Source organism: Dermacentor silvarum, chromosome 2 (assembly GCF_013339745.2).
Source record: "Dermacentor silvarum isolate Dsil-2018 chromosome 2, BIME_Dsil_1.4, whole genome shotgun sequence".
In the NCBI taxonomy this organism is placed as follows: domain Eukaryota; kingdom Metazoa; phylum Arthropoda; class Arachnida; order Ixodida; family Ixodidae; genus Dermacentor; species Dermacentor silvarum.
Genome location: NC_051155.1, coordinates 110,793,709 through 110,815,738, shown reverse-complemented (window position 1 = coordinate 110,815,738; position 22,030 = coordinate 110,793,709). Strand labels below are relative to the sequence as shown.

The 22,030-nt window shown below is 44.0% G+C and overlaps 1 long non-coding RNA gene across 1 annotated transcript; it reads left to right on the top strand.

The window, feature by feature from the left end:
* The first annotated feature begins 7,815 nt into the window (after positions 1-7,815).
* On the top strand, positions 7,816-22,030 carry LOC119441076 (uncharacterized). Its single transcript, XR_005189766.2, has 5 exons — positions 7,816-8,077; positions 8,345-8,441; positions 8,595-8,613; positions 17,011-17,033; positions 21,257-22,030. It is a non-coding gene; the product is annotated as an uncharacterized LOC119441076 (long non-coding RNA).

The following is a 22,030-nucleotide window of genomic DNA, read 5'->3' as shown; positions in this document are numbered from 1 at the left end:
ATAGGCCCATTAGCTTGCTTTCAGTATTGTATAAAATATTCACAAAGATAATTTCCAATTCAAACAGGGAAACACTGGAATTCTATCAACCAAGAGAACAGGCTGGCTTCAGGAACGTATATTCTACGGTGGATCACATCCATGTCATCAATCGACAAATTAGTGGAGAACAATAAACCTCTGTATATGGCTTCCACAGATTACGAAAATACATTTGATTCAGTAGAGATGCCAGCAGTCGTAGATGCTTTGCGTAATCAAGCAGTACAGGCGGCATACGTGAATATCTTGTGAAATTTGTACATTCCACACTTACATTGGTTCTCCACAAGAAAAGTAGGAAGTTACCTATCAAGAAAAGGGTCAGGCAAAGAGACACAATCTCTCCAATGCTATTCACTGCATGCTTAGAAGTATTCAAGCTCTTAGACTGAGAAAGCTTAGGAGTGAGGATCAACGGCGAATATCTCAGCAACCTTCGGCTTGCAGATGGCTTTGTCCTATTCAGCAACAATGGGGATGAATTACAACAAATGATTGAGGACCTTAAGCGAGAAAATGTAAGAGTGGGGTTGAAGGTGAATATGCAGAAGACAAAGATAATGTTCAATAGCCTGGCAAGGAAACAAGAATTCAGGATCGCCAGCCGGCCTCTAGAGTCTCTAGAGGAGTACTTTTATCTAGGTTAGTTACTCACAGGGGACCCTGAAGGTAATATACAGGAGAATTAAATTGGCTTGGCGTGCATACGGCAGGCATTGCCAAGTCCTCACTGGGTGCTTACCACTGTCGTTGAAAAGAAAAATTGCACAATCATTACATTCTATCGTTGATAACATAAGGGGCAGAAACTTTGAGGTTAACAAAGAAGTTAGGGAACAAGTTAAGGACCACACAAAGAGCAATAGAACGAAAAGTGTTAGGCCTAACGTTAAGAGACAGGAAGAGAGCGGTGTGGGTCGGATTGGAAACCGGAATAGGCGATTTTCTAATTGGCATTATAGAATGAATAACCGGTGGATCATTAGAGTTACGGAGTGGATACCAAGAGAAGGGAAGCGCAGTCGAGGATGGCAGAGAACTAGGTGCGGTGAATAAGTTAGGAAAGTTGCAGGCGCAATTTAGAATCAGCTAGCGCAAGACAGCACTATTTGGAGACGGCAGAGAGAAACCTTCGTCCTGCAGGGGACACAAAGAATAGGCTGGTAGTGATGATGATGATGATAATAATAATCAAATGTTAAGGCCAACCAATGGAACGATAGTTCCATACGTGTCCCCATCTCACAGTGAGTTAAATGCACGTGGTTTCTAACTGTATACTCGCAACGAAAATTATTCATCTACTAAGAGCACGACGAATCTGTTGTCCCACGGAGAGGTGTCGTTTTCATCGGGGGCCACAGTAACCACCGACACAGGTAAATATCTTCCCTCCTCGACGAGAAAGAGGCAACATGACACGGCCTTGCTTGTAGAGAAGTACTGAACTAGTGAAAGCTTTCGAGACATCCTGTCACCACGCGGCTACCATTTTCCTCGAACAAAAGGGCCCGTTTGGTAAATGCATGAGGGACGCCACGGGGCACCGGTCAACAATGGGGAAGCTATACCCCGTCGGGCCCATTTACATGATTTATATACGCCATAACGCAGTGAGCTCCTCACTCGGGAAAGAGAGCACCACGTGTCAGCCACTCTGTTAGCGCACACAATACAGCCCGTCCTCGCGTCCTGCTCACCCCCATTTCTCCCCCCTTCCTCTTTCTATTTGCGGCAATCGCTCGGATGTCCCGCAACGACTCTCCGCGGAAAAAGAAAGGCGCTCGAAAAGTATGCCGACGCAGTGCATAATATGGCAGGACTCGCCTCTCTGTTCCCGATTTAACGTTCCCCTGCCCTTCCCCCTTCATTCCCTATACGCAGCGCCACCCTATGCCTCAGCCGGAAGGGCTGCTTTCCGTCGCTTTCACACTCTCGTATTGACCTCACAGTCTGCCTTCGCACGCTCCCTATATACATACGGCCTCGAGAGGACGAAGACGATTGGCGGAGCAACCAACAGGCGACGCCGAGAAACTCGAGATCCCCCGTCTCCGCTAGCTGCCTCCGAAGCGGGGAATCATTCCCCTGTTTCGCGCATCGTTGACTGCGATTGAGGCGGAATCCACCCGCCGAGCCGTGGTCACAATGGCTTCAAGGGCCGGTGCTGAAACCCTCCTTTCGTCGCCCCGGACGGGCACTGGCGTATAACGCGCTGCCGGACTCCCGCGAATGGATGACTTTCGATTGTGCTCGGCGACGTCCTCTTCCCGCGGGCTCGAGTTACTTGTTAGGCCATTGTTGGGCGCGGATGCGCAAAGAGACAAGATATAGGGCTTGCCATAAGTTCTGCAGCGAGTGGAAGCGACTAGTTGTATGGCCAGGGACTCAGTGATGAGCGACGTAACAAAGGAAGAATATGCAGCTATAGAATATGGGCGCATTCCTGGCGCGAATCGCCGCCAATTACTACTCAGCGACCGCGAAGCATTGCTCCTCCGAATGCAATCGGGCTCAAGCCTGGATTAGTCAAAATGTCGGACGTGTGAGACGGCAGGCAATTGGTTCAAGGCCGATGAAATCAGTATATAGAGCATGACCATGAGTTATGCAGCCATGAGTCCGGAAGTTTATAGGTGCAACTAGCGACCCAATTAGTTTTCTTGCATTTCACAATTTGTCGGTTGACAAGTTCTGGTCTACTGAGTGCACGGTAGCGCGATGGTAAGATAGCCCACTAGAAGAAGACGGATATTACGGGTGTTACGTCGGTCCTGCCCTTCCGAATAAGAGCGAAAATTGTGCTATGCAGTTAAAAAAGCAAATGCCCCGGCATATCGCACAATTGTATGGATATATTTTGTTGTGCCTCATTACTCCTGGTTGTCGTGTATATTCTCTAAGTACGTATATCTCCGCGAAATATCTATCTGTAGGTGATTTCAGTGCGCGTTCTAACGCGTGCAGATTGCTCCCTATTGTGCTTATATAAGAGCTTATACTATTGAAAACATTATAAACTTCGTGCGAGGTCAGTGTTTGTCTATATTTTTAAAGTTTGATCAACATCGAAGGTGATGTAATGTAGTACTGCGGCGAAAGAAAAGATGAATTATTTTAAAAACGCTATTGTGATTTACTGATAATTGCAAGAAAATATGTGATCATTACATAGGGCTTATAAATAGATGCACAATAAATACTTACCATCGTACTTCGCAGCCTTAACTTGTGGTTTGGTATATAGGGTGCAGCTGAAGAGGTGCGCGTAAACGCTGCCCCAGCTAATTAGAGAACAAATATTCCCGATAAAATCAGAATGGTTTCCCAGGCGTCAGTAGTAAAATCTAATATATTTTGAACTAGGAACATATTTAAATACCATAGCTAGTGATAATAACGCACACAAATTGTTACCTCATTTTGTGCACATAAAATAGTATATATATATATATATATATATATATATATATATATATATATGCAGTCGCTATGCAGAGACCTCAAGCATAAGAAGTCAAGCGGCTGTGCACCAATTCTTTCTCTCCTTTTCCTCATTCGCAACGAGCTGCACTTAATCTCTACTAATACAAAAGGTGTTATGATTGAGGAGTAACATTGGTAATAAAAATGTAGGCATTGACCTTTAAACGCATGTTCCTGATTTTTTCGGTGCATTGTCAGCAGAAATGGGAATTGTTTATAGATAACAGTTGTAGGTGTGGAAATAATTCTGGTCGTGTTTCAATTTCTTTTTTGTGCAGGCGACAGAAATGTCAATGCTCTAGATAAGCGTATGTCAGGAAACATGCGTGGATGAGCGCCCGATTATAGAGAATGTGTGACCGTGTTCCCATTATCAACTAAAGTGGGCATTGCCAATTGCAATTTTGGGTCACTCTGCATTATGAAAGAATAGGTTCCGATGGAGATAGTGCACAATGCCACTAACAATTTCTGCCACAGAAAGGCAGAGACCGTAGCCCCAACGTAAAGTCGACGTGAAAATTATGCAGCATGATGGTTTTACGAAAAAGCTAAATTTCAGTGCGGATTTAACATGCAGTCAATAAGACTACTACACTATTTCGGTCGCGTGCACTTAAACAGGCAGAACGTTGAAATAAAGGCTGCATGCCAAAATGAATAAAATGTGCAGCTTTCTTTTATTTCACCTCTTGCTGCTCGCAAATTTTGAGGCCCACTGTATGTGAGTTAGCATACTCTGGCACAAATTCGATTTCCTTTGCACTCTGACGATACTGTATACCTCAGGATTTTCTATTTAGAATGTTGAGGACCCATATGTAAACCTGTCTTGTCTGCGCCCATCCCTGTGGGAAAGATGATTTTGGAGGACTTATAGCGCGCTGTTCAATAAAGTGAAGTATCAAACTTGAAATATTCCTTTATTTATGGGAGGTTTCGCCCGGCGTTATCGCTAGGGGATTATTGTTACGTTTAATTATTTGCACAGATATTACGAAACCTCAACAAAATGCTGTATTAGGATCGCAATTTCGCACCGTAAAAACGTGTCTTCGCAGACAATGTTCGGTTACGGGATAGTGTATCTAACATTCTGCTAGTGCTCGGCTGTACTATAGGACCGAGGCTATAAGAAGAAACATGGAAAAAACCTATTTGCATGGGTCCCCCATTCGAAAACATGTGGAGATGTGCAGCCTCTCTGTCGCGTCGTCATCTGTCTGCATTATGTTTTTCACGTCTCGTACGCTGTAACGTCGACAATGTGCTTGCTTGTCAAAGCGTCTCTGAAAAGTGTGATTACGCGTCGAGCAGTCGTGAATATTCCTACAAGCATCCTAACGCTGTTGAACACGCCGCGTGGAAGTATTCATGCCATCCCAGAAGGCCGTCTGGGAATGACTCATCACAACTTTGCAGAAACCAAATAGTGCCCTAGTTTATGGTGTGACCCCGTATGTTCGACTCGTGGCGCCTTTAACTTTATAATCGACGGGTAGTGCACGATGAAGCTTTTGAGTGTTGACGTCTTTGTGAGTAAAGCTGACTCTACTTAGTAACTTCGCAAGTTTAAGAGGGAGGCAGATATTTCTCTTAAAGGTATTATTAACTGTTGTCTCCGAGATACATGTTCGTAAAAGGTGACCGTTCTAGAGTGCGTCTATCGCGCGGCACGCCGAACACAAAATGGGAGGTGCGCAACTGGGGGTGATCGTTTTGTGAGTAGCGCTTATGGCTCTCAGCTGCTGCAGCTCGGCACGGGCATGGATTCGGTCCTTTTAAATGCGTAACCATTCCTATGCCTATCCAACAAGCAAACCCGTTCTTCCGTCTGTCACGCAAGACGATCGCTTTCAAGATAAGGCTTGCAGCAGCGAGCAAATTGACCTTCCTGCTGCCTGTCGCTCCAACGGGAAAGCGCCGAGAACACAACGCCTACGGAGCTATCAGCACGCGGCGCACTCTGTCCCCATTGCAGTTTGCTTTCAAGAGAGGGCCAGCGCGGCGGCGCCATGCGCAGGCACCACCGGAGTATGGTTGATAACGGTTCATAACAGTTCGACGCGGGTGGATAAGGAGCTAAACAACGATAACGGCTTATAATGATCGGAACGTCATCGGCGCACTTGGCGCCGCCAACTGAAGTAGTTTGCTTGCATCATCAATTCACCTTGACCCGCCGTCCGCAGCAGTTCGTGTCGCCGCAGCGCTGTCGTTTGTACTGGTCGAATACAGTTTCATGACATTGATGATGACACCGGGCTGCGTGGAGATGAGCAAGTGGCACAATGCTTATGCATACGTAGAGGAGTTTCTGCGTGAATTTTATTTTTCAATCTCATTGCTCATCTTGAGGCATTTTTTGAAATATCAATTTATTTGAAACGTTGGCGTTAGTCTTTCTTTACACACATGTCGCGCCACCGGTCTTTTCAATTCGGAAAAAGAAAATTCGAAACCAATTTCTTTCCTCCCTTCATTCCTTTAAGCTCGACGGCACTGCAGGTATGGCCACGGTAGTTTGTTGCAACGTCGCGTGCATGCGCCTGGAAGGTGAAGATGTGAAAACAAGCTAGCGTGAGTAAGGCAGTGAATCATCCGATATTTGCAATGCAGTTACACTAGGCTCACGGGCGGGGATACCGACGCGCCTTGCTGCTTCAAAATAAACGCTGAATCGTTGACTACAACGGAACAGCATAATAGGATCGTTTCGTGAGCATCCTTCTTCGTGAGCATCCTTCAAAACCGCTACTTATTCGACGTCTCAGAATATCGGATCCGTATTGCCGTTATACCGTCGAGGCAGCGCAACAGCACAACTTTGAAGCAAGTGCAGTTAATTATAGTTACAGGTTTGAATGTTGGCGGCGAATTAGTTTTAACTGAACTTTAGAAACGAGTTTGGAATTTTCTCGGACTATGCCAAGTTCCCGGTTAGGCAGCGACTGCAACGAACAAAGAGAAAACATTGAAGAACAACATTCGCCTGGATAAGCAGTTTTTCTTTTCGTACAGCTCTCTAACTCCGCATGACAGCTGTTGAAAACGTGTTCGTATACTGCTACTCATTTAAATACATCACGTCTTAATTTACTATCAACGACCACCTAAACAACGGCAACAGTTACACAAACTATATTTATACCACGCACGATCACCGACGGTGAACGATCGACGTAAAACGACCGCCTTTGAAGCAAAAATGTACCTACAAATAGCTATGCGAGCCCTCCGCGGCAGCGTAGTGATGTGGTGTAGCGGTTAGCGTGTTTGGTTGTCACGCGACGTATCCGTGTTTGATTCCCAGTGTGTCCATGTTTGAGCGATGTGCGTTTCCACGCTTGTGGGCTCTGTATTATCAATTTCCTATCATGTGGTTCTTTGCTATGTGTATGAAACCGCGCGAAAAACTACTCTGGGCAGCACTTGTCTATAAAAAAATAATTTTCTCATAAAAAATGCCCATTGGGCCGCATAATCGTGAGCCGCGTAATATTTGCGTCGCTTAGTACGCCGCACAGATTTGATCTGAAATACCGCATAAAGATTTGGCCGCACATGAAAGAGCAGCATAAAATAGGCCGGATACGCAGTCTGCCACTTGCAGTGAGCCATATATAACTGTGGAAATTCTGATCTACTTTCCGCGTTATATCCGTTGTTTCAAGCCAGCATAGACTAAGAGTGTATAGTACAATCTCAAGTGAATAAAAAAAGGTGCGCTACTTAAGTTACAACTGAGCCCACTGCTTCGTGTAGCCGAAGTGAGCGCAAGTAAAAAACAATTCAATAGATATTTATAAAAATATCGCGCAACCTTACTGGCTTTTACACACATGGCTAGCGTGGCGCTGATAGCGCTGACGCATGCAGTGGTCGAGGACAAAGCGTATGGTGATAATGAACGCTTCGTAACGATAAGTGTATCACGTACATCACCTGTTTAGTGTTGCCGCACAAAGGACCTACGATGAAACGTGCTTGTTGACGCTTGTTGACAGTTTTCACCCTGTTTTTTCTACTTCGCACGCCTGCTAGATTCTCGCAGCTCAAAACAGGAATATCAATAGAAGATGACAATGCAGCACTGTCGGCGGTTGTTATCAGATGCTTTGTAAGGTTCATCTTCCGAGAAAGGTGAAATTAAAGCAGAAAAAAAAAAGAACTGGCAAGTATGCATTCCATTGTTGTTCCTGCGTAGGTACCCTCCGTATCTGTTTACTGGCAGCGCTTGCGCATCCGCTATTTATGACAGTGACCTCCAGCTGTGGTCACGATGTGCTTCTTCATATATCCAACCGCTAGAGAGCGTGCTGGTGCAGGCCAAAATATTGTTCGGCGCATAGCAACTTCCACAAAACTTAACTGAGGTCATCATATGTTTTTCTAAGCACGACGTGTCAGAGAAGGGGATTGTTGGTGTGCCGTATTTCATTGGAGTTGCGTACGCAGAATACTGAGTCCATTGACTTGACAGAGTGGCCTCCACTGCACCTGAAGCCACTGGTCGATCAGCCGCGGCCACCGCAAACTGGTAAAAAAGGTAAAGATGCATCTTTCGTATTCGTCATTATGTATATCGTTAGACACGAGGATGACCAACACTAGATTGAACAAACAGTTACAGCACGCTTTATGGCAAAGAATCTAGTAATTCCACAGTCTGTTTCTGACAGCTTGGCTAAATTAGTTGAAGCAAACTTTCAAAAAATTTCACAATGTTATAAGGCATAAGAGGTTTTGCGCATAAGATAGTTTGAATGTGATGTAGTAGAGCTGTTGGCGTAAAATCTGTGTCTATTACACACAGGTTCGCAATTCCTTTGGAGAACGACATTTTGAAGCCACAACTCACTATGAAGTATGAATTTTTGCCTTCCTTATTTTTCTGCTGGTTTGTATAAGTGGTGAGTAAACGGCACTCTCACTGCCATGTTTTGTGTTATTTATTTATTGCAATTTACTTATTGTTATTTTGTGTTAATTATTATTTATACTACGTGTTGACTCATTTATTATGTATGCGACTTTTAATGCTTCTTCATATCCTATATTTACAGATGGAGCTCCACCTAAAAGGTGAGTGTAGAGAAATTGTGTTTCTCGGGAAATCATCCCGAGCAGCGCTTACGCATCTTTTTCCCGGATGTTTTTATGCCAGCGTGCAGGTATTGAGAACATACAGGTTAAGACAGCAGCAGGTTCAAGCGGGATATGAAACATGCAGCTTCTGACAGCATGCAGATGGTTGAAAATGGCATTACTGCAGTGAATGTTGTGGTAATTTGGGAGCAGACGTCACTTGCGCGAGCTTGGACTCGATCTCAGAAATTTTCTCGCGCAGAACTTTTTGATGTGCATTTTGTATAACCAAAGCTATATTCCACCGTCAGCAACCCTAAAATTTCCCCAGAATTTATGTAGTCGTCGTATAAAAATACGAATGTTGTGCTCCTAACACCGACTTGTACGGCTCCAGGTAAACAGTCTGCGAAATCATTTGTGTTTTGTCTGCACATCCGCTCCAGGGGACCCGCCGTGGTAGCTTAGTGACGATGCCATTTCATGGTGAGAATGAGGTGTCGGGTGCGATCCTAGCAGCTGCGGCAGTGGAGTTCCTATGGCAGCAAAATTACAAATAAGTGCACGTTGGAGAACCGCAGGTTGCCGAAGTCACTCCGGAGAGTCATCCAGTACGACGTGCCTTATGACCAGATCGTGATTCTGGCGTGAAATATCCCAGAATTTCTTACATTTTTACCCGCTTCAAGCTTCATGCAGCTGCGCGGATATGGCGACAGCGTTCCACCAATATATATGTAATTTATACGTGTCAGTTTTGGTGCAGTGGTGTTCACCCAAGGTACCCATGGTCGCGAGATAAGGTAGAAATGTCGAGGGGCCTCGTAAAATGGTCTCTCAACCTCCTACTGATTCTAGCAATGTCGTGAAATAGCCAGTGGCGTTGAACATCTGCGGTGATTTGCAAATAAAAAACCGCAAGCAAGACATCACGAAAGATCTTTTTTTATAAAAGTGCATTCTCTTTCTGTTTGAGGCCTGATGGCAAAGGCATATAAAGTAGTAAGTATTTGCAACAGGGTGAGGCATGTCTCTGTTGCAGCAAAATTCCAAAAGATGACTCAGCGTATTCTAATGGAATGCCAAGATATTCATCCAGTCAAGCTCCTAAGGAACGCATACATTAGAGAAGCACTGGGGTTCAAACATGATGGAAACGTTAACTGGTGAGCAGCTGAGATATGCACGACTCATTTAGAGCAATCGTAGAGAAAAAAGCAGCGATGAGATGGACCCGGGGTCCATTAATAAATGCATTACTTCGCAATATGTGATAGAGGTTTCATTAAAGAAAAATAATATCAGCTAGATATAGACAAAGTGCTCGACTGCAACAGATGTAGTACAACCTGATTATCTTCTGTGACTGTCGCTGCCCGGTTTTAAAGGTGATGTCACTAATATTATCAGCAGCGGCAGCGTGTAGCTGAAGCCATGCAGAGCGGAATTTGTGCCCTTCTGTCAGTTGTTCAATCCAGTGTAAACTCTCAAATGTCGAAAGGGACTAATAGAGCCTTTCATGCCTGCATGTAATGATCCAAGGGCATATGTGGATGACCTCAGGGCCTGTTTGGTGGCAGGCATTTATATCTGGTATAAGCTTCGAAGCTCAAGTAAATGGAGGTTTGTCAACTGTACAAATGCCCGAATTTGAAAAAAGACTCAAATTTTCCAAAGTCCGGAAAGACACACACACACACACACAACGCACACACGCGCACACAAGCACACACACACCACACACACGTGCGCGGGCACGTGGTGCCACACAGGATACCAATATATTTCGATACATTCTTATACAAGTTGTTGAGGCTACAGCTCGGAAATCAAAGAAAGAAACCCCTTGTTTTGATATGCAGAAGTCCTTAAGTATCCAATGATATACTACTTGAGAATGCCGGTCCAGCCAGACTTCGTGTATTCGGAAATGGTCGCATAACGTTTCAAGCTTGCATAAAACAGTACGATTTCTGTTAAAGTTGTGCTCATCAGCATTAGCGAGGGCCATGCCATTTGAATTTAAGTAGGTTGAATCATGCAGAAGTTATGAGTATTAACCTCTAATTCATACCTATGTAGCGAAATAGTTTGACGGAGCAGAATGGTTCCATTTCCTTTATTACAGAGCGAACGGGCAGCTTTGGTGTTCTGAATCAAGAAGTTCCCTGCTGAAATGGACCAGCTAAAACCAATACAAATCGAGAGCGATATTTATCACGTACAAAAGGCCAAAAAATTAATTCGACGAAAAATGACACCAACCGCAGCTATACAAGCACAAAAAGACGGACATTTAGCGAACTAAAAGCGAAGGGATCAACAATCATAACGCGACTACCCTTCCCAGACGACGACAGGAAGATTGGATTTCAAGAGAGAATTTTGGATACGCACGCAGAATGTGGCTTCTGTGGGCACTGTTGAGAACCTTAGTGATAATGAAGCCCGAACCTCGCGGCTTTCCATCATAGTGTGGTACCGATGGCGTGAGGTACCTATCCCTCCGTCCCTTTTTTTTCTATATAATTCCGACCATGTTTGCTGCCCGTATGCATTTTTGTCCAAATTTACGCCATAATATTCTGGTTAACGTTCAGCCTGCCTCCTTGCTATCCACCAGTTATATGTATACTTCTGGCATGATCTTCAGATTATTTCGCTCTTACTATGACCTAGCGAACACATTCACTCTGTTTAAGTTATTCTGTATTGCGGTGCCCTACGCCAAAGTGGACGGGAAATTTAAAGAAGGCGCTGGCATATGTAACCTATTGAAAATTGGTGGAGTTCGCACATGGCAAAGCTATGCTTCGCCAGCATCTTTATGCGTTACATTATTGTGCCAAGTGCCACATGGTTACTTCGAAACATTGTTACATTTTTTTCAAGAGCAATGCTTGGGGTCAATGGTGCCTTTGAAGCCTTTCACTTCTCTAGCGTCAGGCATGCGACCGCAATGCGTTCACACGATGGCGTCTGATATGTTATGTCGCTTTCCTTGTATGGACAAGAAACGACCGTAAGCTCTAATGCCATGTCAAGCCACATAACGTGCTATAGTTTTGTACATTGTTAGGAATTTCGAAAGGTCTTTTTTGAAAAACAAAACATTTCACACTTATTCATACACGTTGCACTATCGTGAGCACGCGTATAGCGGATAGCTGCACCTACCTTTGCATTTCGTACTTTTTTATTTTACGCGCAATATTTTATGTGTGAAAGCCGGAAAGCACTCGGTGCTGTTTATCCACCAGATATAATAATGTACACAAAGGCAACTGTAAATATTTTCACAGGGGTACTGTTTATTCGGTGTACTTTACGGTGCCGGCACCTAGACAAGGACGATTCGCGCATCACCACCTGCGCTTTGAAGCAGCTGTTAAAAAAAATCCTTGAATGCCAGGTGGCTCCATGTGCCCGTTTACACGTGAAGTGTTTGCGCTGGCGTAGTGCATTGAGCGGCTGCAAATTCTTGGTTCGTTAGAAAAACAAAATTTAAAATAAACTGTGCAGGTCACATGCGCTGTGTAAACCTCTATTAATGTTCCTGTCGTCTACGGGCCTTCACAATAGACTTTAACGCTGCCCCCTGCGGTTATATGGTGTACGCGGTTTGTTTGTGCTTGTCTCTCTCTCTCTCTCCCCTTTCACTCTCTTTCTTTTTATCCCCCTACTCCTTCCTTCCCCCCGTGCAGGGTAGCCAACCGGAACCACCTCTGGTTAACCTCCCTGCCTTTCTATGCATCCTATCTCTCTCTGCTATGCGAACCATTTTGTGCATGTCGGCTATTAAGGTTTTATGGCTGTGCAAAGAGTTACCGAGGCAGGCCATTTTTTTTACTTTTATTTTTGTGAGGCAGACAATTGTATGTGACGCGGCGAGCATTCGAGTGAGGGCAGCAAGAAGGTGGTGACGGCGATCGCATCGACAATATTGAGACGGCGATCTTTGGCGATGAAACGTTACAGCCTTCTGGGTTATGACTTGGGTCTATCTCAATAGGCAGATCTAGCTGCTACAAAGAACCGACTGGGTGATGTGCCTGGATGGCGAATGACGCGCGGTGTAACACAATGACTCCAAGTGATAGCAGTCGTGAGCAAAGAATGGGGCCGGTGCTAACCCTTTATAACCATCTTGTTGCTGTGAGACGTGACGGATGCAAAGAAAAAAATGCAGTGGTTAGGTTGAATATTATTACGCGCTTCATTCTCGCGTGTGTAACGAAATTGAAACCGGGGTTTCCACATTCTCTCTCGGATATTTAAGTTAACTGTTGTTATTGAATGCGGCCGACGTGCCAGTCATCTGAAAGGGTGACAGATAGTATCGCATGCAGCGTGCAGCAGTGAGCCTGCGGCCCCAAGTATGGGATTTCCGCTCACCTATATTACTCCGATAAAGATTTCGTGTTGTCAATTATGACGCCTATACCACTCGGCCCTGTTTCAATTAAGGTGTGCATCTCCTTACGTTTTCGATTAGGTGAGGAATACTATGCATAATTTTTGTTTAACTTACGGAAGAATTGACTGTTAAACTTGCGATCACCTGCAATGTAAAAGAAAGTGCTCAAGATTTGCGGGCTTCTTTTTCTGGCGCTGTGCTGCATTATGCCATTACTCTTTTTCCCCGAAGATTTAGCGTACCACGTCACAGGGCGGAACCGGAAGGCGTACAGGGCCTCTTTTAGTAAACAGTGAAAGTTGAGAAGTCCGCACGCGTCCGCGGGCCTACGTGTAAAGTACCAACCGGTTCTGCTGGTCACTTTGGTTCAATCCAAGCGTTACCTTTCATACACTCGTCGTAATCATATTGACGTCACGTTGTCGTCGTCATACCGTCTTCGTTGTTCCATCGACCTAATTCCTGTTTCATCATTCCGTCGCAACCATGCTGTCGTCATTGAATCCTGATTATGACGCTGTTGTCTTGTCATCAAGGTCATACTCTCGTCGTCATGCATTCATTGTCTTAGTGTCACCGTAATGCCACCGTGGTAAGCACGTCGTCGTCATTCCAGCTTCTTAAGGCGATTTTCTTCATACCATAATCGTCACGCCGTAGACGTACAGTCGTCGTAATACGCTTGTCTACACGTCATCGCCATCATGCACTGGTCGCCATACCATTGTCCTCAAGCCGTTGCTGTCACGCTGTCGTCGTTTTACTATCGTCATCATTTCAGAATTGTTATCCCATTATTTGTTATTCCGTTGTCATTAAAGCACCCTCGACTGTGCGAGCGTATGCTGGGGAGCGTCATAGTTTAAACCACAACGCTGCAATATATCCTGTACGATAAAAAATTAAATTATGGGGTCTTACGTGCCAAAAACCAAGATCTGATTATGTGGTACGCCGTAGTGGGGGACTCCGTATTAATATGGACCACCTGGTGTTCTTTAACGTGCACCTAAATCTAAGTACACGGGTGTTTTCTGCATTTTGCCCCCATCGAAATGCGGCCGCCGTGGCCGGGATTAAATCCCGCGACCTCGTGCTCACCAGCCCAACACCATAACCACTGAGCAACCACGTTGGGTCTCCTGTACACTCAAATGTAATGGTAAATGCAGGACCTTGAAAACTTCAAGCGGTTCAGAGAGCTGAAGATCGGAGGCGGAAACACCCAGCCCACACCACAACTAACCCCTAAACATTTGAGTTACACACTCGAAACTTTCCTGTGAGTTTGTTTTCTTCAAGATGCTCGAAACAAGGTGATCTACTTACTCAAAGGAAACTGTGCGGCATTAGGCAAATAACTCTTCGTATTATTGAGTGACTGACACCACTACCGCAGCGTGCAGTAGCAACTTACGAGTACCGGCAAAGGTATCCCGGCAGATATGGCTGAAAGATAACTACAAGACGTGTCTCTACGTCATCGTAAAAAAACTGTTTTCCGCATGTCACGCAACCCCGTCAAGAAAATCTGTACCAGAAAATGACTAAACTGTAGAGAATCTAATGACCATTTTGTGTTAAGTGCGATATATGAAACATGACAATAAATACTAAAGCGCTGTCTGCAAGAATCACTCAACGGGAAGCGTGCGGAAGTATCCGCGGTCATGCAAGACAGCTTGCATGCAGGCACGCATCTATGGTAAGGTTGTGGTTAAGTGAATGTTCACGCATTGACCTAAAAGTTCTCCTTATCACGACGACACGAATATCCCTGACTCAAATGGTGGCGCTTTATCTTTTTGGGCCAGAAGTAAACACGGCCAGCAGCTGATCAGTTTCACATGAGCATGTTTGTTGTAGACGTAGAACGGGGTATCTTGGTGGAATACGGGAAGGATGTTTAGGATGTTTGTGTCAACCACCAATAGAAAATAGAAATGTCGGCTTCACACTGAAGTAACCTAAAACATAATTAATAGTCAAAATGCTTTAAACAAGGCACCATGTGACATTATATATTCGACAGATGATCAGCGCAGGGTTGAGTTGATCTGGAGTTTATCACTGAAAAGAAGTTCTGTTTAACGTGCCGGAAATACATATTGGGTGTTGAGGGACCTTTGATAAAAGGCTCCCGATAACATACGGCTATCTGGGGTTCTTGAGCGTGCATTGAAAGCATGATATGCGAACATTATTGCATTTTGATCCAATCCAAATGAGGTTGTCCAGGCAGTGAATTGAACCCACGACCTCATGCTCTGCAGGGCAACATCAAAGCCATAGAGCCAGCTCGCCTAGTACGTTCGTATTTTTTTACTCAGTCAATAAACCAAGGCACCTGGCTTGTTATCTTCCTGAAAATTTCTCGGTACAAATGTACGCAGAAGTAACACAGATATTTCTGTCAAGTACGTTTACACTATAGCATATAGAGAGCAAAGGGGTGGGGGTTAGAGAAGGGGAGGGGGGGGGGCGAACAGTACGTGATTATCGCTGTGAGATGGCTCGATAGTGTTTTTAGCGTTTTCTTCTCATGTTTTTTTTTTTTGAAAATCAAGGTGTTCTTTTGAGGCTTGAAATAAATTTAAGTTTCGTGGCCACTGAGTATCTCGCCACTTTCGTCTCGTCAAAATACACATTTTAGGCCTTCTAGAGGCCTTCTAGAGGACGTAGCAGACCGAAAAAAAAGGCATCAAATTAAGCTTGTGACAAAAATAACTCACGAAGTTAACGTACAGAACGTACGCAGCAGTCATAATGCAATATTTATCAAAAAAGGTGAAACACAGATGTGCTAGCGCAATCTGCGCACGCCAAGATTTGAAACAGGAAGTGCAGCCTAACAAAACAAAAAATATAGGCCCATCCAGGAGGTAATGTTCTCTAAAAATGTGGGCTGATCTCGATGGAGTGCAGTGTAATCAGCAAACCGCATAATGCTCTGATGTGCCCCACAAGTCCCTGTCTTTCCTCTATGTCAACCACGTCCTATTCGTCTTATTTTATAATCCTCAGTAGTCCCTCGCAAAGAAAGTAATCCTCTGGAGAATAATAAATCATTGTGAATTGACCTTTGGGCTATCACATAGTATGAAATGCGATGCAGTGACCTAATCCAGCTCAGTGATTGAGAGGCGTCATGTTAAATACCGCTTGTTTCATAAACTAGCCTTTCAAATTCGCACTTAGAGCGGATACTCATTTCTGTTAGTAGCATGCATATATGAGCAGGTATATCACTCACTGATCCAGTCTGTAGCGGCGTTGTTCCCACGTAAGAACCCTTATGCATTAAATGAAAATCACCGTCTCTTACGTAAAATCACAAAGTGTACGACACTAATACGTGGTATACAAATGTATTAATTCATTCCTTGCATATGTTTCATATAGCACACAAAGCTATATTGGTAATTAGCTATCGTTGTTTATTATATTACAAGCAGAAAAAAGAACTTATCAGCACAGGTGGAAGAGTAGCAAGCGCAAGTGGGCCTAGGGTGCAATTACCTTTCAATAATTACTCGCCCCCGGAGCATCTTTTGTAAAATGAGCGTGATGCAGAAGGCTGTGTCATTAGTGGGGTCCAACGCCACAAAATTACACAAAACGTTTTGGGGTACGCCATAGTGGAAGGCTCCGAAAGAGTTTGGACAGCCTTACGTTCTTTAGTTACGTCAAAAGGACTGTAAAAGACTGTTATCGTTTTTACAATCTTTTTTCTGCAACCAACCCCGTGGTGTCGTCTTCAGTAGCTCATTGTCATGGTCGCTAGTCACCGCGCATGATTGCGCACTGTCCTGACCGAAAATAAAAGCTTGGTATGCGTGGAGCGCACTTCACCATGCGGTGGATAGCATTACCACGCTTATATGTGGAATCTTATACTTCCCTGGTATTTATAGATCCAAAGTGTTTCTTACCCTGACATATTTGAACAAATTTTTTTCGTATTTGCTTTATTTCAGCCGACAAGGAACGAAAAGCGACGGTGAGCTTATGCTTTCTTTCCTTATTACGAAATTAAAATTGCTAATTAGCAACTCAGTCATTCTAAAGCAACACTGTGGTTCGTAGGGTGTGCTGTTCAGGAACGTTGCGCGCTAATATTGCACACCTTCGGCGCTTTGCTGCATATGTGAATACTAACCCTTGGGTTTTTCAAGTTCCCTTCATTCAAAATGAAATTACCTTCTTCCAAAGCGGGAAAATCCCATCTGGGGCATTGTGCTGCCAGGAACGCAATTATAAGCTAAGATTAGCATGATGATATAGAAGGGTGTGCTTGTGAAACGCATAGCTTACGTTTAGTGTTTCATTTGCACCTGCGATATTCCAAATATTTGAAGCAATCGAAGCTATGTGTACACGAAATTGTTACACACCAATGGACCTAAATCAGACCAATATCTAACAGGTATATGATTGGCGTCTCGGGCCTGTCAGGGCTTCACTTAATGATTATATTAGTTTGCCAAATGATCCTTATGGTACGCTGAAGTGGTGGCAATCATAAAATAAGGCCCAATTACTTGTGTTAACTTGGTGCTATTTGAGCAGGTATCGTGGCCAGACCTTATCGATATGTACTTGGCCATGCGCTCGCAATATATCGCCTCATTACGGCATGATTATTGCGTGCGCTTACTGTCCGTTCATCGTTAATCAACTTCAATGAAAGCCTGAGCGGTATGTCTCCATTATACAACATCGTTGTTCTAAATGAAGCAACCCACGATGTTTCGGAGTGAGGCCAGTGAGAATTGAAATCATATAGTCCGGCATTATTTCTGCGACGTGATGTAGTAGTTACGAATGTTTAGTGTACGCAGAGGGTGCAAAGCCGTTATTCGTCATTACTACATAGAATCTGGTATTATATAAAATTTCCCAATACTTAGCCAAAAACAATATTAACGATTTCATGCCGGCTGTGATCCTAGTAGTTGACCCAGGCCGAGTGCGGCAGTACTGATTTTCATAAACCAGGGATCAGGTAAACTGAGCTGTCTGGGGACTACAGCGCAGAAATGGAGGTTTTTCGATGAGGCACTGGTCCAAGGTGAAAGACCATTTTGACACTTGGTTGCTGTTTGCCGCAAGCGTAGCTATGAAGTGTGGCAGCAAACGTGAACTGCAATGGGTGCGATACTGCTCTAATTTGTTATCTTGAAAGACGGTGAAGCAGCTCATGAACCAAGGCTCACGCGGTAGCTTGTCACCATACCTGTTTCGTGCGCGGTTCCTACCCTTTCAAAGCAAGCTCGAGTTACGAAACTTAAGTATCAGAAGGGACTTTGTACTTTACCTTGGTTAGCAGCAAGAGACCCGTGCCTACAGAAGGAGGGGTAGGGTAGCAGCCTTTTAGACTAGCTCTCACATCCTAATAAAACATGGCTAGAACTGGAGGCCTTACACTTGAAACCACTCATGCATTTATAAGGGAACACACAGATTCGACACATTTATGCAAAAGGTCACTCGTGGCAAATACCGGATCTATTTAAAGAGGCCACAATATTTTCGCGACGCATATCTCAATGAAATAATATCTGAGTAACAAGCATTCAACAGCTAGAGCGTTTTGCCGTAAAATATACAACACAGCTTGTAAAATTGATGCTGAAGTCAGTGCCACGGAGCGGAGATCGTTGAAGGATATTTGAGGATTCCTCTATAGATGTATTTATCCACCGTTTCATGCATACCATGCAACGCTACGAAGGCTAGAGAGAAGTCTCTCGCTGCTCACATGCCAGACAGAAAAATAGCGCATCTCTAATATAAAAAAGGCATCGCTATGTATCACGTTATTTGATGGCACTTGTACTATTGTACTTCTATGTAACAAAATATAACGCATTTACTACGTTGAAAGCGTCGCAGGTCTAAACCTGTTTACCACCGAATGAGCGGAATGACAAACTTATGCTACTAGCGGTCACGGCAGAACCCATGCGCTCGCGACTAAAACATAGTACGTCCCATACCGACAGCAAGCAAATGCAAATGATAGGTGATTAGACAAGATCGGATGTCCTAAAGTTGTGTATGCGAAATGTAAAGTAGTTATTCCGTAGAAGCGTCACAATTAAAATAGAACGGCATGGCGAAACGTGTGATCTGAGACTTGTAAGACCGCACCACTTGTATAGTTTCCACAGCATTGCCCGCTAAGAATGAAACAGGGTACATTGCTAATCTTTTCCACACTGAAAATACTATTGGCTACTATTATTAATTATAAATATTTGTTACCTGCACATACCACACACAACACGCTCGTACACCTATACACCTACATATAATTATGTATAGACAGACAGAGAGGTTGCCGAAACGGCTGATATGTATGATGCACGAACCACCTACATCGTACTGATTTCTGTGAATTGTACCTCCGGGGCTAGCTTGATGCACTGCACTACTACTACTACTGCTACTACACACGCGCACACACACACACACATCATCATCATCATCATCATCATCATCAGCAGCAGCAGCAGCAGCAGCAGCAGCAGCCTATATTTATGTCCACTGCGGGACGAAGGCCTCTTCCTGTGATCTCCAATTAACCCTGTCTTGCGCTACATGATTCCAACTTGCGCCTGCAAATTTCCTAACTTCATCACCGAACCTAGTTTTCTGCCGTCCTCTACTGCGCTTCCCTTCTCTTTGTATCCATTCTGTAACTCTAAATGTCCACCGGTTATCCATCCTACGCATTACATGGCCTGCCCAGCTCCATTTTTTCCTCTTAATGTCAACGAGAATATCGGCTATCCCCGTTTGTTCCCTGATCCACACCGCCCTTCTTCCTGTCTCTTAACACACACACACACGCATATATATATATATATATATATATATATATATATAGGCTCTTCAAACCTGTACAAACCTGTTCTTACAGGCATGTCTTGGCGTAAAGACTTTTTTGTGTAAGTTATGTGTCATCGGTTCGTAAACCCTGTTCTTCATAGATATATTGTTGGTTACATTTGCTGCTCTGCGAACCTGTACAAACCTGTTGTTACAACCATGGCTTGGCGTAGAATTCTTTTGTTAAATCACGTGCAACATGTGCAATGTTGATGTGACACGGGTTTTCAAGTACCTTACAGCAACAATGTGTCGTGCCCCCCCCCCCCCCCTAATACCATGTATGTATTTAAGCACAACGCCTTACCTTTTCATCTAGTATCTGGGCCGAAACGTAGGAGATAAAGTATCGTCCTCAACCAACAAGTTCCTGTTCAACTATCGGATCTCGGCATAACCTCACTATATATATATATATATATATATATATATATAATATTTACAGTAAACTCTCAGCTCTACGAACCTCGATTTACCGACTATTTCCGAGTAACGATATGTTAGAAAATTTCCGGCGATTTTCCTATGCATTCTACGCAGAAACTTTCCGTAAAACGAACTTATACACAGCGCATATTTTAGTTGAATGAACATTATCCCGCTGGTGACAAAGGTCCCTCACCAACTATGTGGAGTGTGCTATATACAGCTTGACAGTGAGCTCATTGCCTGTGCTGAACTTTCACATCTGGAAATTGTTTCCAGCGTTCGTCCTGAAGAAGAAGAGCACGACGAGGAAGATGCAATGCCAGAGGCAGATTCAAATTGTGCAACTCTATCCGAGGCTGTAGCGAGACTTCGTGTTGCGAGACTTCGTGTCTCAGCAACAAGCTGCGCCAGACGAAGTGTAGAAAAACATATTCTCTCTGGACAGCTTTGTTACTTCTTGTGTTTTCTTGTATCTTAAGAGTAGCATTACAAATAAAATTTAAATTTTTTTTAATGAGATAGGCAGCCGAGCAACTCCATATACCCTAACTTCATAAATTGCATTCCACATTTTGGACTCGATGTCTGCTGCGCCCTGTGCTGTTCCATATTCTAGTGCACATTCAGTTTAGTGAACTTTCAGTTAAGTGAATTATATCTTTGCGTTACTTGAAGTTCACTCTAGTGAGAGTTCACTGTATATACCTTTTCGCATGCATAGTTAAACGCTTTAAGGAAGGCTGCTTCGTATATATGACCATGAAAAGCTGGTGTTACGGCGACGAACAGGCCACTTCAATTGTGAATCTATGTACTTAGACTTGTCAGCGCGCACACGATAGCATTTGTCTACCTGAGAGAGACAGAATGCCTGATTTATGCAATGAATTTCTCTTGCAGAAGTAAAGGAAGAATTCAATGAAGGCAGCATCGGAGAGCGCCTCAAACCACTCTCTGCATTGGTGGCTGGTTTTCCGTGTGGCGGCACGGGACCTTGCTTTGCCATTCCTTGGCGACCTTCAATTATCCGGCCTCCACAGCCTCCCCGCCGTCCACGCCCTAACATGAACAGCATCGGATGAGAACGCCGCTTTTTTCTACTGACACAAATATACGCCGCTGGGTTTACTTCACGTAATAAGGCGTCCATATAATTCGGCAGTTATAACACTATACTTTTGATCATTTGTGGTATTTTACTTCTCGACCAAAGAATAGAGATTAAAGCGCCCTGCGCCACTATCTCAAGGCCGTCATCTGTGGTGCACCTTTAAATGGCATCATAATGTAAAGCATTTTTCTTTGAAAATAAACTTCCTGATTTCCTCGTAATTACCATTTTTCACACATCGTTTTTTGTTATTCACCGCAAAGAAAATAGAGACTTCGCCAGTCTTACTTCATTGCACCAAATTCGGAAGCATGTATTCGCGCATCACGCCATGGCGGATTACAGAAGTCACTAAAAATAAACAGCTCCACTTTGTAAACTACAAATTCCGGAACTCTGTGAGTGTGAGCCAAAATGCGCTAAATATATCACACGTTTAGAATGTCTTTAAGTGAGCATAACATATGTTGCTAATGATGCTGCTGCTGGAGATGATGGAAGCACTTCCTTGACTGCTTTAAATCAACGTAATAAAAATAGAGAGGCTTGAGCTCTATAGGCAG